An 18,737-nucleotide genomic window follows, 5' to 3' on the forward strand; every position below is an offset into this window, starting at 1 on the left:
AAACACATAATGCCAGATCTGGCATGGACAGAAGATAAGCGATTCATCAATTAATGTGTTTGAGAATTATAGGTTGGTTTTATAAAGACAGAGTAAGTTAGCACCTTCCTGACATGAAGCTGTGGCATTTTTGATTCATTGGACACTAACAGCGCTGTCAGGCCTTTTTCACGAAGGATGAGCACCAAAATGTGATTGCTTTGAAAAGCATAAAAACTTTAACTAACTGAAGCAATACTAAAAAGTCAGTATTACAGACAACAAAAGCCCTTACTTTATCAAGCACAGATTGAATTTAATACTTTCTTTAAAAGAATGCTGGGTGCGGTGGACAAAAAGGTGGGGGGGAAAGACATGCAAAAGAAAGCACAGAGCACATAGTTTCAAACTTCATTGTTACTCTGAAGCATTGAAGTTAAGATACAGTGGTATTTTAAAAAGTAAACCAATCCTAACTTACTAAGCAGGACAAAGTATCTCTAAGAGTAAAGATAAACACATTATTTGTCCAGTAAAACCAATATTGACCATAACAAACCAAAATACGGTAGTATATACCCAACAGCAATGCAAAATAGTATTTCTAATCATGTTACCAAGCACCTTCTACTACATTTTCCTCAAAGACACTCCTTACTGCATTAAGTTTGCACTTCCTCCAATGCTGATTAATCATTATACTGTATCATTAAAATATTCTAAACAAGTATCTTCTTACCATTTTTGACAATTCCATTTTCTGGTAATTTATATTTCTCTCAAACTAAACAACTTGTTTTCCTCTCCTTTTGATCTCATTCCATGCATATCCATACAAAGACATTCCTTAGCATTGCTTTCTCAAGATTTGAGGATCTAGTAACAACATTGGTGAAATATATTTTTCAAGTAACTGTTTTTGCATGCCAAAACCATTTTTTGCTTATTGCTTATTATTATAAAACAGTATTGACTATTCTATTTGCTATAAGATATTGCTTCTGAACGTGACAACTGCAATAGTTAAGCTTTTGCATGATGTCCACAATAGCAGTATTTTTATAGCAATATGCAGCTTATACTGTTTGACATGTCTAACTGATTAATTCCATCATCTACACGTTCCATGAATAAACTGCAGAATTCTCCTCTATTTTATTTGGTGTATAAACTATTTCCAGATTAGTGGCTCCAGAGAACCACCTAAATAGAGGTAACTATATGGTAAAATTTTAGCAGTCTTAGAACACAGATACCCCAGATTTCTAACACTCTAGACTATGTTCTACAATAGTGAACATTGTGATACACAAGTCCCAACGTACAACCTGCAACACATACCCTTCAACTCTGAATGTCATTGTTAAGTCTTTTGTGCAGAAACTAACAAATCCTAAAAATTAAGTATGTATTTAAAACCATCATGCTCTCCAGCAGTTAGAGGTTTTCCACTGTTATTATTGAAAACTTAAAATTTAAAATGCATTACACATATTATACAAGACCCATTTTTAAAACTTAAGCACTTCCACTAGGTCCACTTACATCCCTATTTCACAATCTTTGCCTTTTATAGGCCTTCTCAAATTGTCATTCACCTTTAGAAAAGGAAGCTGTTCAATGGCAACAACTTGGCCAAGTACTAGTAATTGCAAATTTTTTCCTTTCAATTGTCATCTGAAAGCATGTTTTATACCGATTTGAACAGACTGCATTAACTGTATCTATCCTCCTTTTTGCTAAATAATGAAATGACAAACAAAAACCACAGTTGCCTGATAATACAATAAAATAGATGGATTGCTACTGGTTAAAGGAGCAGTCCCACTGCCCCCTTCTCCCTGCATTTGCTTCTGGACATATCTCATAGTCAAGGGCACTTGTCAGACCCTTTGTTGAGCAACAATCTATTAATTTCTTTTTGAATGAATTAGCTTTCCAATAGTTTAGTAAGTTGAGCTGGCTCAACAAAGAGAGTCCTGCAGCCAGTGCAAGAAAACAGCTCTTACAAAATCAGTGAGACACTACCACAGACAAGATCAACTGTCAAATTATGTCAAAGAAAAAAAAAAAAGTTGTCCATACTGTTTTGATAGGCTACAACTGCTTTAAAAGCTGCCATACACTGCTCCAAATCTAGTTTATCCTCTCTGGCTACAGCACTATAATGCAGTGCATTGCTGTTGGGTATACCCAAATGCCAGTACCAATCGTTATCTAGCCAGCTATGAAACATAAAAGCCTGGCCCCAACGTGCCACTTTTCCAACAATAACAAAAACTCGTAACTCACTCTGTTTTGTGGTATCTGACAAGCCAATAGCTGATCATCTTTGCCAAAACCCTATATAAAATGGCAATGAAAGTAGCAGAGATATGACAAATAGAAAAACTTCACATCCCTGCTGAACAAAGAACTCATTTTACCAAGTACAGCCAAGAGTGGTCTCGTTTAGGTTCTATAATCCATTACTACTACAATGTTTCTTCAGCATATCGACATGATTAGAATCTGCCATTACTCTGTATAAAGCCAGGACCAGTTTTATGCAATCACAGGCAGCACTCACCACTGAGTAGTAATACTGTAAAAGCAGGTAATGAGAACTAGTTCTATTTCTAACGATTTTCTTCATTGATCTGCGTAGCTTCTAAAAATCATGCTATTAATGGAAAACAAACAAAAATAAAGAAATTGCACAACACTACTTTTCTTAAAAAGCTAGCTACATTTTAGGCACTTAGTGAAGGTCAAAAGTCCCAGAGCCATTTAATTTCTAAGGCTACTGAACTTTACAACAAACAAAAAACCCCTCATTAACTAAAACTCAACAGCAAGTTAATACATAACAACCAATTTAAAATTGGTGAATTGTTTGGTCCAAGACAAAACGTAACAGGAAGTAAAAGATTAGACCTTCTTCTACAGACTTTTTCCTCTCTGAAATTTACAGTCAGCTTTGAATTCTAACATGTAACATATTAAAACTTGCTTACAGACTAACAGAATTTTGTTCTCAAAATTCTGCAACCTATATATACCCAGAGACAATACATTACTGTCAGAACAAATTTTTTTTGCCTTAATTTATGAAATTTCTCTTTCAACTCTCTGTTATGAGTTTAAGACTAATATGCCATATCCACCACTTCTGTTTCCTTAGTGTGCTGTTTCTCCAAGATGCAACACAAGGCCACAGAAGACTATCCAGGCCAGTCCTGGTGCAGAAAACAAGAGCTGTTTTAGCACAGTACCCCGCCTATACTAAGATGGCACTGATCTCAGTATTTCTTCCTATTAGTACACACTGTTTCCAGCATGCAATTTACTGTATAGACCTGTTCTTGCAAATTTTCACATTTAACTACCTCATCAGACATCAAGACAAAATCTTGAAGCTTCAGTCAGAACTGATGAAGCCCCTCTTTAAAAGGATGCTTAACATGAAAACATATCCAACCTAATTTGCAAAGACACACGTTTATAAAAATTCATGAATATTACAGTTGTAAACTACCTGAAGAAAAGAATATTTTGCAATCTCTTCAAAAGAAAAACAAGCAGTAGAAAATCTGGGTAATACAAGCTAAAACATACAACTACGTAACTTTCTGTAAAAACCGCCACTCAAAAGGGGCATTTTTATGAATTATAAATGTTTGGTTTAAATATGCATGCTGATTTTTCAGACACTGCTGCAGCAAAATACTTCGATACAACACTAGTTATTTACAGCTTATCAACAGCATAGACAAAAAAACAACATAAGAGTAATTTTCAAAGTAGAGTATGGGATCCTAGAAAAATGTACACAGCAACATTGGTTTTGGTGTTGTGAGAATTTTACTGTAAACGAAACACTAACAGCTTAATGAATTTGTCATACCAGTTACATTTAATAAATACCAGTTAACCGAAAACTGCTGTTTATAATGCCAGAACACAGACGGGGAAAACCTTAAGAACGTTCTAGTACAGGTATACAGTAAGTAATTAAAATATTTTTCAACTTAAGACTACGTTTTATGATGAATGACAGACAGTTCTTAAGCAGCAAGCTCAGAATGAACATTAGTCTCACAGCATTACTTGTTATGAATACACCACGACTCCCCAGACTGGAAAGAAATAAACCTTAATATAGCAGAAACAAAAACTAGCACAGAGAAGCTTGAAATACCACACACAAAATGAACGAAATGCCATTCTTTCCAGCAGTCAGCATCCTACAACGCACGGACCTCCTGAAGAGCAGTACTATACTCTATTCATAACTTTTCTACACCACACTAAGCCGGAAGGGTAGAGTGGCAAAAATGGTATGTTAATAAGGTGATAAAGATTATTCTTAACTACACTAGTTACAGCATTTCGTTCTTTTGACATCAAAAAAAGCAGGGGTCATAACTGGCTGTTACTGATTTATACTGACAGAAATTGGGCTCAAATGTTAAATAAAGATTAGTTAATATTTGCAGTAGACTTTGAACATACAAAATGCTATGTAAGTAGCAAGTATTAAGGCTTCCCACACACTCATTTTGGCATGCCTCCAAGCAGGGAAGTCCCACAGAAACATTTCAACAGCAGTAAGGAGAAACTGAGAGCGATCAGGCAACTGCAGCTATATTCACAACAGTCCTTCTAAGGAGCACCTGCAAAACTAGGAAGAACCAACGCCCACTAGCCATGCTCACTGCCTTCTACAAATTCAACATTAAAAAAGTAACCCCTGTTCCAACATGGCTTATATAAATGGATACTGAACAACCTGAATCTCTATAATCCTCTGTACAACCTAAAACAATCTACAAAACTCCAAAGATTTTGCAGATGTGGCTTTCCCGTTGTCTAGTTTTCCGACCAGACTACAACTTCAAAAAGCAAATCACAGCCTACAGTGTACCTGTCAGTTTGATAATGCACACAGAAGCTTATTTTCAACAAATCATAGCTTCTGACTAAGATGACCTGTTTCCCCAGACCTAAATTCTAAAATGGTGAAGAATTAAACAATTAATCACTATGCAATAGTTTCTGATCAATCAACAATAAAGCTCTTCCCAAACACCTCAAGAAGAAAGCCAGCATCCTTTTAGCTAGTTGAAAAAAATAGAGTCCACATTGCAAAAAACCACTGTGCAAGTTTTCTTCCAAGAGCAGAAGAAAACAAAATGCTCTGAACTGAGCCTAAAGTGAGGTAGAGAGGAGAGGCAGGCAATGTGTTCAGGCATTATTTGGTCTGCCTCTCAGTATTTCTGAAGGACAATATTCATATATATGCTATTTTAAAAGGGTATGTCTGGTTTAATTATCAGGTACTCCCAGAGGTGAGACCTGCAGCCTCAGCATGCCCCCAAAAACTCCGAAGCTAAGAGGGCGATGAGTTGGGAGGGATGGGACTTGAGATCATTGCACAGGATGGTCCACATTCTGTAAAAAGGCCAAAGAGAGACCTCTTGTATGGAGCTGGCACTGCAGCTTCCATAAACCACGGAAAACTCTAGAGTGCAAAGGCTCATAATAAGATGTAACCACAACAGGCTGGTAAGCATCCAACTGAAGGAGGAGGTCTAGCAGAGTTTTGACAACAGCATCTGATTAACCATGCTAAGGCTGGAAGAAAATCATCACGGGAGGAAACTCTTTTAATACCGTTCCTATATCTTCTCACCCCTTCCATCTCATTCCAAGTAACACCTGCACAACTTCTAACCAGCGTGTAGACTGAAACCCAAGAAAAATGTACATGATCTTCCTGCCTGCATAAATTAATGCAAATCAACAGCAGTCCTGGATTTCCTTGCAGAGCTCTAATTGATCTATGACAGACTCTGTAACATTTCAGAAGAAGGAAGATAAAACGGAGATCACTACAAAGATTAGAGGATTACTTTTGGAACTGGCATATGGCCCAAATGGTTTTTAAGAGTAAGATCAGGTAGAAAAGTAGCAGACGACAGAAGGAGTAAAGTTTTACTTTCCTGGTCCTACAGTTACAGAAAACATTGCCACTACTGTTGAACCACGCAACTGAGATGACAATTCAACTACTGAAAGGGGCAGTCCCCCTCAATTCTGTATTCTCACTGACCACGAGCTCCTGTATCCTTTTCCATGCAGAAGCAGCATCCATTTGGCTACACAGAGATTTAACCCACCGAAAAACTACTCTTCTTCACAGTTTAGCTCCTCAAGACAGTTCACATATGGGGTTCAAATGGGCAGAAAACACAGGCTCACAGCAAACAGAAGCACGTAGTCAGGACACAGACAGGACCACCCTGCTAGCAGCAGCTAGCCATTGAACTGGCCAAGTTACATGGCAAAGGCACATCTTCAGTAGCTGGAAAGGAACAAGTATGGAAGGAAGAAGACTATGAAAGAGTGAGGAAACTCTGTATGTGGAGTTAGGTTCAAAAAATATTTCCAGTTACATAACTGCCCAATTCTGTTCTTTCACATCCATTAAATAACTAGTCTCTCCAACTACCCTCATCCTTTTTCAGTGAATTGCCAGGTTCATCTCCTCTCCAGATCCCCCACAAAAGACTTAAATGTTGGATAAAGTTAGGAATTGAAAAATTAAAGACAAACATTTGCATCTTCTGCATCTGATAGAACAATGTATTCCAAGATTAAGATTTTACACAAAAGCAGTTATTTATATTTCAGCTAATAATTCAATGCCAACATATTCCACAACAGAAACAAAAAAAGTGAAGGTGATACAACTGGTTACTTTTGAAACGGTTCTAGTAAGCATCAACATATTCTTATACTTTCCTATCTTTCCCACCTTCCTTGGTGTATTTTCCTTCATTCTGGTAATCCTGTTTAATCTTCTAGGATGGTTAATTCTTTCTATACTGTCAAGTAGTCCTTACTGTAAAGGAACAGAACAGTAAGTTTCTTAAATCCCCAAGCTACTGAGAACATGGACTCAATCTAGCATCCAAAATAACTGTTAGAATTTTTCCATGCTTCTCTTCACTGGAGATAGGGGAAAACTGAGCCCATTTGGAGGATTATGCAAGAACACATAAATCCCCTCTGTAAACAAAACTTCCCTAACCAGTTTTGAATGCAAGGTATGCTACACATGGTTTATAACCCCTTGGCACAAAGAGAAAAGAACTTGAGAATTCAGTTTTACAGAGATTATTACTGCATTTCAGGGTGAATACGAAGAATCTTAATGCCTGACCTACTCAATATGAAGATGACTTACTGTATTTTCTTCTATCCACAGTGTTATTGAATTGAAAGTTTCTAAAAATTTTTTTTTTCGTTTTTATATCCTAACAATGTATACAACCTGTGTCTGGCCACCTTTGAAAATTTTTTCCTTAGCAGTAACTACTGCTCTGAGGCATAAGTATACTCCCTTCTAAGTACACAACTATATTAACTTTCATAAAATTATCGCACTGCTGAATAGAAATTGAGCAGTATAACCAGAAAGACAATGCAATGCAGCAAGAGAAATAAAATGCCTAGAGGCTGATTTTTCAGATTATTTTTCAACTGTCAAGCCACAGGTCTTCTAGTTTACAAAATCTGTTCTATTTCACAGTAGAGTAGTAACATGGCAGATAGACACTGCTACATCCGCAATGCTTTTTAATTCATAAGCACTTTTAAAATTAAACAAATACCAATATAAATGCATTGGGTTTGAAAATACAGCTTATCAAAGTAAGTCAAATGGAAGCTCACAATAAAACAAGAGCAGCTTAAACATGGAATATTGATGACAAAAATGTCATCCAGCAGCACATGCAGAAAAAATCCATATACCTTTCCATGATCATTGAAGTATTTGACTTAAACCATTTCCATATTTGGTAAATCAACATGTAAAAGCCAGTTTCACCTTTTTTTGGCCAATCATTTATTAGGCAAGTAACGACAGACCTATACCACAGATGCAAGAGACATTTCTGCAGCTTTCCTTTCTGGTTACCATAGTTTCAAATGAACTGTAGATTTCTAGAAATAATACTTATGAGAAGGAAAAAAATATCACTGCTTAAATATGAAAACTGCAAGAAGAATCATTTTGATTGGTGTACAAGTGACACTTAAGTGAACAGGTAGATGCTTAGGAAAAGGAAATTTTGTTTGCAAGACCTTGTCATAGACACAGTAATGAAGTTTAAAAGTGGACAGCAGGGGAAGTAATAAAGATAGCAAATGCAACCAGAGGGAAGAGGAAAGTATGCACCAAAAATTGACTTCTGTAGCCATCTACCTTTCTCTGTCTCTTTTTCAATAATTCTCAATAAAAACCATAATCAAGAAATACTTTCCAAACATATACTGGGGGGTGGAAGGGCATGAATCTTTATAGGAATATAAGATGACTAAGACCTGAAATTAAAAAAGACCTTCCAATAAGAACAGCATAATAGGTTGCCAGCGAGATTGTAGAAACTCCATCCTCCGAGATATTCAAAACTTGACTGGACAAATTCCTAAGCAACCTGGTCTAACTGAGCAAGCTTTAAGCAGGAGGCTGGACTAGACCTGCAGAGGGCCTTTCCTGCCTATATGATTCTGTGACCCGGAACACAAATAATTTTATCTCTGTGGCATCACTTCTAGGAAGCACCTGCCCACCCACAAGGCAAAGCTTTATTTTATGTGGAGTTAAAAGAAAGTATTTTGGATATATTTTTCAAACAGGTACATAAAGCAACAATAAAAATAAAACAGTATAAGGCAGCACACCAAACTGCAACTTTCCTGTAAGAATATAGTTCCCATCCCAAAACAGTACAAAATAACAATTATGTTACTAATCCTAAATTATGAGTATCACAGTCTTTCCTTTTCAACTATATTTAAATTCAGTTCTTTACCCTAATCAAGACACAATAGTCTGTATCAATTCTACTTCCTATTTGTCTGTCACAAACATAGCACTACCATCTGTAGACTGCAGCCACTGATCATTCTCATTTTGAAAAAAATCTGTCAAGTTTCCCTAGTTTTATCCCTTGGAAAAAACATCATAATTAATCAGTTCTCTGTTTCTGAGATGATCAGAAGTGAAATGAGAAAAATTGCCAGTGGTCAGGATGTACCGCCTTATTACTCAAATTAAATTAGTTAGCCACTATATCCCTAACTATAAAAAATATCTTATTCAGGGACTCATGTCATATAAAATTACCTTCAAATTAAAACCTGGACACCTCAAATGCATACTACATGAATTACAAAACTGTGTTCTTGACATTTACTACTTGCATTGGTTTTTTTTTGGTAACTTCAGTTATTTATATATTCAATTGCCCATAGTAAGGTAATGAAAGTAACATAAAAAATAGGGACCTTCAATATTCACACAATATGGACAACAGTCCATACAAACTCTCCTCATACTGAACACTCCCTGCTGGAAGATTACACTCTGACAAATATCATCAGCCAATCATATTACTTGCATATTATCTGTTTGCTAAGACTTGATATGGTCCAAATTTCCAAAGTTGATCCTTCTTAAGGGATGAACTGGAAGTTTTACCAAAACAAGGATCAGGTAATTGCATGAAAAACAGAAAAGCCTTATCTTCAACAGCTTAGTTTTATTCACAAGCAAAGTAAAAGTCAATCTTTTTTTCCCAGATGGGATGCTGCAAGGAAGGTATTATTTCATAAAACTTACGCTGAAATCCTATGTTAAGTAAAAAAATTCAATTCAGCCGTAATCAAGAACTGCAACTTTACCTCCACACCAAAAATATTCATCTTTTTCTAGGCAGATCACATGTATTAAGCAATAGGAAAATAACTGCATTAAGTTCTCTTTGCTATGTGACTACATGTACTACATCACCACATCTTCCCCAGGAAGCATCAAACTGACAAGCATGTACACTTGAGCGATGCCTGTCACTCAGTGGGAGCGGGGTACTACTGGGGCGGGGAGAAACTTTGGGGAAGCCCGCAGGTAAGGTTACTTGTCCTGCAGATCACCCAAAGCTCACTCACTGGCCAGAAGTTGAGCAGTGTTTCACCAAACGTTGGCAGCGACTCTAAGCCAATTTTGGATTTGGAATGCAATCCCAACTAAACAAAACACACATTCCTAAGGTTTGTTGTTTCTTTTTTAAGTGGCCAGTAGTTTTGGTAATGTTTTGCACTTTCTGAAATGTCAGTGTATTTGATTTCTTTTCATGATTTTGGTAACAGACAACCCTGGAATTTGGACTCCAGCTATACTTCTTATCAGTCTAGATGACTGTAGACACACGTAGTATATGGCAACATGCACCATTTGAGACCTTTTTCAAAGTATGCAAAAGTCATTGGCTTGCTCTATCAACCCTAAAACAGTGGGAACAGTCCTGGTTTCAGCTGGGATAGAGTTAATTTTATTCATAGAAGCTAGAGCAAGGCTATGTTTTAGATTTGGGATGATAAAATGTTGGTAACATGCTGATGTTTTAGGTTGCTCCTAAGCAGTCAAGGACTGTCCAGCTTTTCACACTGGCCTGCCAGCAAGAAGGCTGGGGGTGCATGGGAAGCTGGGAAGGGACACAGTCAGGACAGCTGACCCAAAGTGGCCAAAGGGATATTCCATACCACATGACACCATGTTCAGCATATAAAGCTGGGGTGAAGAAGAAGGAAGGGGGTGGGGTGACGTTTGGAGTGATGGTGTCTGTCTTCCTAAGCCACCATTACGCATGATGGATCCCTGCTTTCCTACAGATGGCTGAACACCTGCCTGCTGATGGGAAGTGGTGAATTAATTCCTTGCTTGGCTTGTGTGCATGGCTTTTGCTTTATCTATTAAACTGCCTTTATCTCAACCCATGAGTTTTCTCACTTTTACTCTTCCAATTTCCCCCCCATCCCACTGTGGGGGAGTGAGCGAGCGGCTGCATGGGGCTTAGTTGCCAGCTGGGGTTAAACTACAACCATGCAAAAATACTTTCCTCTCTAGGAGCCACAAAAAAGCACTAACAATAAACTGCAGTAGAAAACAAAATATTCTTCCGTTGACTTCTAGTGCCACATGTATTCCCCCGCTCTAGTCCAATGACTAACTTTTACTGAAATAAAAGCATAGAAAAGTAAAACGCACAAAAGGTTGTGTAAGGGCAGGACTAATAAGCCATCAGATTCAGAGACATAAGAAAATAAAACATTCATCTACCTACATCCCTCTCCCCCCCTCCCCCCAACCAACCAACACATGCTCTCATCTCTAGATACTTGGTTTTGGGTGGGTATTGTAATTAACTTCTCAATCACAGATCACAATCTACCCTCCAGTATACGCCCATCTTCTTACATCTACTCACTCTTCTGATTATATTATTTTTCAAAAACAAGCCCTCCGGAGGGGGAAGCCATAGCTAGTTACACAATCAAAAAAAAGTGCAGTATAGACAACAATAAAGTACATACCTGGATATAAAGTGTGTACCTGGATAGAGCAGTTACATGACAGCTAAGTTAATTTCCCTCCGAAGTCACAACAAGACGAGAGATGACCGCATACAGCTGCAGTCCTGTATGCCCTTCAGTTGACTCAAATCAGGATAAAGAAGTTTAAAAACAGACTATACCTGTGCTCCTCCATATGACTCTGTAGCCAGTAAAGGTTAGGAAAGAGCTAACTGTCACATGAAAGCCAAGGGGGTACCTTGAGGGATCAAATTTTCCCACAGCCCTATCTCCAAAATTGGGTGCCAGATCTGAACATTAGAGGGAAAAATGTTTGTGAAATAAAAGAAACATCTCCTTTTCCCTTCTTCTCTACCCAAGATCTCACAGATCTGAGATTGTCAGTGCAACAAATGGAGATACAGCAATACTAAAAAGGGATAGAATATACTGTGAAATACTGCAGTGGCATAACCCATCAAATTTAAGACTCTTGTCTAGTCTTAATGATCCTGGCCATCAAACTAAGAGGATTAAGAAAAAGAGAACACAGGTTTAAAAAAAAAAAAAAAATCTAACTTCACAGATTGTTATGAACTGCAATGTGAGAAAACTTAAAATAAATTCTAATTAAAACAACATACAATTAAAAGTACCTTTTTAGTCTCCAACTCTGAAAACAGATATTTTCACTGTATCACTCCTAAGTAAGTATCTGACCTTGTTAAAAGTCACATCAGATTTCAAAGCTTATCCTTAAACCAGAGAGATACACAACTTTTTGAAAGCAGACCCTCCCTCCCCCAATATAAAAAGCCGACTGAAGGCACTGGACTAATCTTCAAATAGGAAATCTGTTCACAGAATAGTGGAAGACTTTAACTGGTTTACTCCAGAAAGGAGTCTTCTAGAAAAAACATGCTACAGCAAGAGCTTCTGTTATGCTGATGTAACACTGCAAAGGTTACCAAAAGGTTCTCCCTCACAAACTTCCTTTGCCAAAACAAAACCTCAAGTATTCCTGTGCCCACAGACTGCCCTCCAAGCATGGCTTTCCCACCAGAACCCTTCCACGCCCTCGGGGATGCAGGACCAGCCGCTGCAAGAGAGCAACCTGAGGCTGCGTTCAACCGCTGCAAACTCGCTGGTCCTGACCTTGCTCCAGAAGGAGCCCAAACCTGAACAGACTGTAGCAAGTAACTTGGCACACCATGAACTCCTATCTGGCAGGAAGGAATCTAGTACTTTAACCAGGACATCTGATCTGCCTGTAGCCCCATTTAGTTCCATGTCTGTCCGTAGCCAACCCAACAGAAGGGTCAAGAAGCAGGAAAAGGACCAGAGCAGAGCAAACCGCAGGCTGCCAGGGCCAGCAACAGAAGAGCTATCGGACTGTCAAGAATTCCCATTTTTACTTACCCTTTGACTTTAAAAGTGGAGGTGATCTAAAATGTTGGATGGTGTTGAAACTAAACCAGTGCAATAAGACTACATGTCACCGTTCAAGTTTTTGTGATGCATATGGAAAAGAGCTCTTTCCATTCCTCCACAGATTTGTTACATATAAGCTTCCTATTTTCCAGCCTACAACTCCAATTCCCTGATCACCCCAGTTTCCCAACGACTAAGTTATCGTTTCATTCTCTCCTCTTCTTTGTCAATGATGCTCATATAAGGAAGCTGAAGTTTTCAGAATGTGAATGTCTTACGCGATACAGAGAAAGTGAGCAGAGCTTATTTAAGAATATTAAACTGATGGCTGCTATCAATCACTTCTTTCCATTCCAAGACAATTACTGAAGCAGATTAACCTCTTGGAAATTCTAGCATCAGTTGACAAGAGACACAATCTACAACACATTCCTTTTCCAGTATGCTTTCTGGATTCCTCACACACACACACACACCAAAAAAAGGACAAAAACCCACAAACAACCTACACACCACCAACACCCAACAGTACCATTTTGGAAATTCACATCTACAACATTCTTTAAGTTTCCAAACTAATGGGAGAAGAAAGGGTCACGCTGTAGGCAGAGATCACACAGAGTTCAAAACCTCATCTTACTTGACAAAACACAGCGTTCCAATAACACAACCAAGAAGCACAAGTAACCAGCACAAGTATTTGCTTACTTTTGGGGATTCGTTTGGTGAAAATAAGGAACCAAAGTGTTCAAGGTTACTGTAAAACATACAACCTGTTTATGCTGGCACACAAGTTCCAGAAAGCCTAGTCTCTCCTATAACATTTGCCTGCAGCAAAACAACCGAGACAGCAACACCACAAAGGAAAATGACAAATGAGAACTTGCAAATCATTCTGAATTTGAACCATAAGTGACAAAAAGCAATCTAATTTAAAAAGTTCATAACGCTCTGATGTGCTAACATTATTTCATGATTTGACTAAGTCTAATATAGTTGCTCCCACCAAGAGCACGCACTTTCAAGTAGTTTGTTGCCTGCAGCTACTTTCTACAGGAGACTGTAGTAGCATGCAATATTCAAGAGAAGCTGTCTACATTACTTTTTTCAAAAATAATTCAGTTGCTGTTAACTTAGTTAACTGGAACAAAATAAAACTAAAGAGAGCATTTAACTGACAATTCTATTTACACTCCTTCCAAGTGGAAATTATTTCATTCCGCACATCTATGCCTTTAAAGACTAACACATAAAGCTGGAATGTGATATATTTATGGAATTTGAATTAGATTAACGGCCACCTCTTCAAGTAACACAACACATTTTTAAACCAAGTATTTTAATAAGCTAGGAACCTATCAATTTTTAGTCATTTCACAGAACCCAATTTTTTTTTAAATATATGAAAATATCACAGCATCATTAATTTGAATCAGCTTACTCAAAACAGTAATTTCAGCTTTCAGGTTGAAAAACATCAAGACTCTATGTCTAAAAGAAAATATCTGTACATAGATTTTAACTAGTCTTCTTAAATACAAGCTTAACAAACCATTACATTGCTTATTGACTTTACTCAGTATTATCTTCCTGAAACTGTAAATGGCTGAAAAAGCTCCAAAAACGTAACTCTGGCCCAAGTACATAACTTGGGAGATAGCTGAGCACTAGGAAGTTTCACAGGAAAATTAAAGAGTCTCTCCCATCCCCCAGTTCCATGCCTGTGTGTTTTTTTTCTGTTTGTTTCTTTGAATCTAAGCTTATACAACATTCAACATTAAGTTTACCAATGTTAACTTAATACAAACAAATACAAATAGAAATTCAGGGATTTCTCTCACAAGTAACATAAAACCCACCTGTAGATGACACAGTAAAACATCATTGGTTTTGCTAAGAAGCACCCACACGATCCCACTGGTTACAGAGCAAGATCTCGCTATTAGAGATGGAAATTAATTCGTATTTTCCTCCTTTTTATAACTTTAAAGCTTTCTTAGTCTTTAATTACTCAGAACAGTATGGGGATTCCAGGCCATTCAGCTCCAGTGCCGAAAAGCAACAAAAAGCTGAAGGTTTATGCTACAGCATGGTGGCTGTGTTCTCACACTCTGTTTCATTTTGTAATGAAACTGTTATCATGGTTATAAGGGAAAAGAAACAGTGTTACCCAGCAAAGGGCCCCCCATGCAAGATGTGGTGTGGTCATTCTGTGGTGGTGTCGTTCTGCAGCTGATGACCACCAAGATTTATCCACAAAATTAAGAGCTGGAGATAAGGAGCACGTAATACCAAGAAGCCAGAAATTAATGTCTGCCAATTGCACAATCACTCGTGGTATTTATTTACCTGCGCATGACCAACCAGCCTGCACATGGATATTTTGTAAGTCCTGGACAGGTCAATACCAGATGAACACTCCAGGAATAATAATAAATACATGAATAAATCATGGCTTTAGGGAAAAGCGAGTATGAAAAGCAGGAAAAAGTTGTTTCAAATGGCCAAGCACTATAAACGAGAAAGAAGTCATCCATCACAAATCGAGGCTGAATTGCCAAGAGTTAGCGGCGAGACCTATGCTTGGAGACCATCCTACTGCCGAAGCGCGAGGAACTCTAGTTTGTGGTCATGTACAACAGGATGGAACGAAACTCCAGGCCAGCACAGACACGGTCGTACGACGGCAGCACTCCAAAAGGCGTTTTCCTCCCCTTCCACTTCAAGGGAACCCGGCTGAACGGGGAAGGAGTGGGAGCAGCTTACACAGGTGACCTCCGCGCGGCCGCCGGCCTTCGAAACGGCTCCGGCCGCCCCCCGGGCCGCGCCAGCAGCCAGCGCCGCCGAGCGCGCGGGGCCGGGCCCGGGCCGTCCGCCGCGGGGCGCGGGAGGAAGCCACCGCCTCCCGCCCGGGCGCGGGCCAATGGCGGGCCGGGCGGCGGCCCAGGCCGCGGCGGGGCCGCGCGTGACGCACTTCGGTAACCCGACTCCCGCCCCGCCGCGCTGCCGCCGCCGCCCCGCCTGGCCCCGCCGCGGGAGGCGGCAGCGGGGCGCGGCGCAGCCTCGGCCGCCCCGGGTCACCGCCGGGCTCCTCCGGGGGAGGCGAGGGAGGGCGCGGGGTCACACCGGCGGGTAGGGCGCCTAGCGAGACCGGACACGCCCGGGCGCGGCTCTGGGAAGCACACGGGAAGAGAGCGCTTGCCCCGCGCGGGCGGGGGGCAGCAGCGGCACCCGCGCTGCCAGCAAGTAATTAAACAAACAAAAAACCCACCCCACGCACCACCGCCCACAGGAACTACCGCGCGGGCCGCGGCCGCTACTGAAACTTCGTGTTAACTCCGAACACCGCATCCCGCGGGAAGGCAAGAGCAGCGAGAGCCGAGCCGCGGCAGTAGGATAAATACATAAAAAGCAGCGAAAGAGAGAGCCGAGCGCCTTCACTTCCCACTCTCAGGGATGAGAAGGGGGAAAAAAAAAAAAAAAATAAAAAGAGGTTGGTCGGTCCCGGATTTCCACGGGACGAACGGATTACACAGCGAGAGAGGAAGGGATGGGCCTGAGCGGCGGGAGGGCCGCCGCGCAGACACCCAGAGCAGCACCCCCGGGCACCGGGGACGCGGGAGGTGCGGAGAAACGGACACGGGACACCCGAAAAGCAGGGCCGCAGCCCAGCCGCCTGCTGCCGTTCGCCTCTCGTCCGCCGCTCGCCCCGCACTCTCCTGCCCCTACAAGTCCCCAACCACGGCAACAACTATGTATTTATTATTATTTTTTAATCCCCGTAAAGAAAATAAGCGCCCAGAAAAGAGAAACACCAGGAAAGCTCTCGCTTCCTACCTGGGCAGGGTTCAGTTCAGTTCAGTGAGTGCCGAGGAGGAGGAGGGGGCAGAAGAGCACTATCTAAAACAAAAGTGGCGCCAAAACCCCCCAGTAAGATGCATTCTTCTTCCTCCTCCTCCTCCTCCTCCCGCCCCCTCCCCCAGCAGGGCCGGCGAGCGCCCAGCGGGGTTCCTGGAACACGCGGCTCCCGGCGTCCCCAGCACAAGTTGGCAAGGGCCCTTCCTTTAAAAAAAATAAAAAAAATAAAGGAAGCCGAACGGAAACTGCCACAACTCTTCCTCTTAGCGGGCAGCTGCCGAAGAGCTCGCCTAAAGTCACTCGGAGGGGAAAACTCGCCCCACAAAGGCCTTCCCCGAGCTGGGCGGCGGGCGGGGGGTCGGCAGCTCTTTCGGAGGAGGCGGCGAAGGGAGGCGGGGGGGGGGAAAGGAGCGGGTCGGTCCCCACGTCCTTGCTTGGGCAGAGAGAAGTCGCTCTCACCGGCCCTCCAGCCCAGTCACTCGGGAAGAGGGGGCCGGAGTTGCTCCAGCTCGGCCGGGCCGGGGAAGAGAAACGGAGAAGCCCCGACCCCTCGGCACTTCCCTCCGCGGGGAAGCGGCCGGGAGCGAGCCGGCAGGAAGAGCTCAGCGGCGGGAAGAAGGGGGAGCGCTGTCAGGGGTGGGAGTCCCCTCTCCCCAGCCTCCTCCAGCACTCCACCCCGGGGCACCGGCAGCCGCCCCACCATTTTCTTCTGCGCGCCGCGCGGCCCAGCGCTCTCCCCCCCGCGAGTGCGGCCCGCTCCGTCCGCAGCGGCTCCGACCCCCGTCCCCTCCCTCCCCAGCCCCCGGGCGGCCCGGCCCGGCTTGCCCACACAGCCCCCCCACACACACACAATGCCCGAGTCCTCCATCTTGCCAGCAAGCCCCCGCTCGACTCGGGAGAAGGGGGGAGGAGGAGGCGGAGGAGAAGGTGGTTCTCCATTTTAGCTCGCCGAGCGCTGGGCCCAGCCTGCCCGCGGCCGGCTCTAGGGAGGAGGAACGGGGCTCCATGCGGGCAGCGGGGGCTGCTTTCGGCGCCCTCTCGCTCTCTCACTCGCGCTGCCGCTCGCGTCCCCCCTCCCTGCCGAGGCGCGCCGGGAAGGGGGGGTGGGGAAGCGGGGGGCTGGAGTGTTTTCGCGGCTCGGCCCCGCCGTCCTCCATCTTGGCTGCGCGGAGTCCCTGTGGCCAGCCGGCCTAGCGCCCCGCGCCGTCCCCGCAGGCCGGGGGACGGCGGGCGCCGTCCCGGTCCCTCTCCGCAGCCACGCACCGCGATCCCGAGTCCCCCCTCCAAACTTCCAGAAGCTTCGCCGCCATTTTCTAACTTACCTTGCCCAGTGTTGGCGTAGGCAGCGAGGAGGCCCAGGCTCGTAGCTCCGCTCCTATATCCCCGGCCCGGCTGCCGGTTGCGCGCCCGGCCCGGCCCGGCCCGGCGACTTGGCGGCGGAGGGGGGGATTTGGGGACGGCGCGGGCAGGTTATTTAATTTGGCGGCGGCGCTGGGGATTGTTTGGGGTGTTCGCTGCTCGGCGGCTCGCGAGCGAATGGAGGCCGCAGGCGCCACCTGGCGGCCACCGAGCGAGGCCCGCTCTCCTGGGCGTGGGGCGACACCTGCCGGCCGGCCGCGGCAGTGCCGCGCCGAGCGGGGTAAACAAGGTGCCGCGCATGCGTGCGCCACCCGGCAGCTCCCCCGCCCCCGCCGGCTCGCGAGCGCGGACCTCGGCGGCTGCTCGGGGCAGGGGGCCTGGAGCCCGGCGGCGGGAGCGGTCCCGCCTGAGGCGAGCGGAGCCGGCCCGGGCCGCCGCCGGAGGGGCGGCGCCCGGCGGCCTCCCTCCGTGCGCGGCCGGCGGGGGAGGCCCAGCTGCTGGCTGCGTTCTCGGGGCAGGGTCGGGTAACCGAAACACGAGGACCGCCTAAAAAGGAGAGCTTCGGCATGGCGCTGCCCCGGCCCGGGGGACGCGGCCGGCCTCGCTCAGGCACAGGCAAGCGCGAGGCCTGGCCTCGCCTCCTTTCGCCTTGCAACACAGAAGTAATTGGAAAATAATTGTTCGGCTGAGGCAAAGTTCAGTCTTTC

General features: G+C 43.4%; 1 protein-coding gene across 1 annotated transcript in view; it reads right to left on the reverse strand.

Moving 5' to 3' along the window:
• Positions 1 to 18,018, reverse strand: part of STAG2 (STAG2 cohesin complex component) — a gene marked incomplete at its 3' end in the record, with an annotated part of 78,233 nt that extends 60,215 nt beyond the window's left edge. Inside the window, exon 1 of the mRNA XM_082004051.1 lies at positions 17,994 to 18,018. The remainder of the gene's footprint in view (positions 1 to 17,993) is intronic.
• Between the last annotated feature and the right edge of the window lie 719 nt (positions 18,019 to 18,737).

The sequence above is a fragment of the Phaethon aethereus genome (assembly GCF_964289735.1).
Source record: "Phaethon aethereus genome assembly, chromosome: 10".
NCBI lineage: Eukaryota > Metazoa > Chordata > Aves > Phaethontiformes > Phaethontidae > Phaethon > Phaethon aethereus.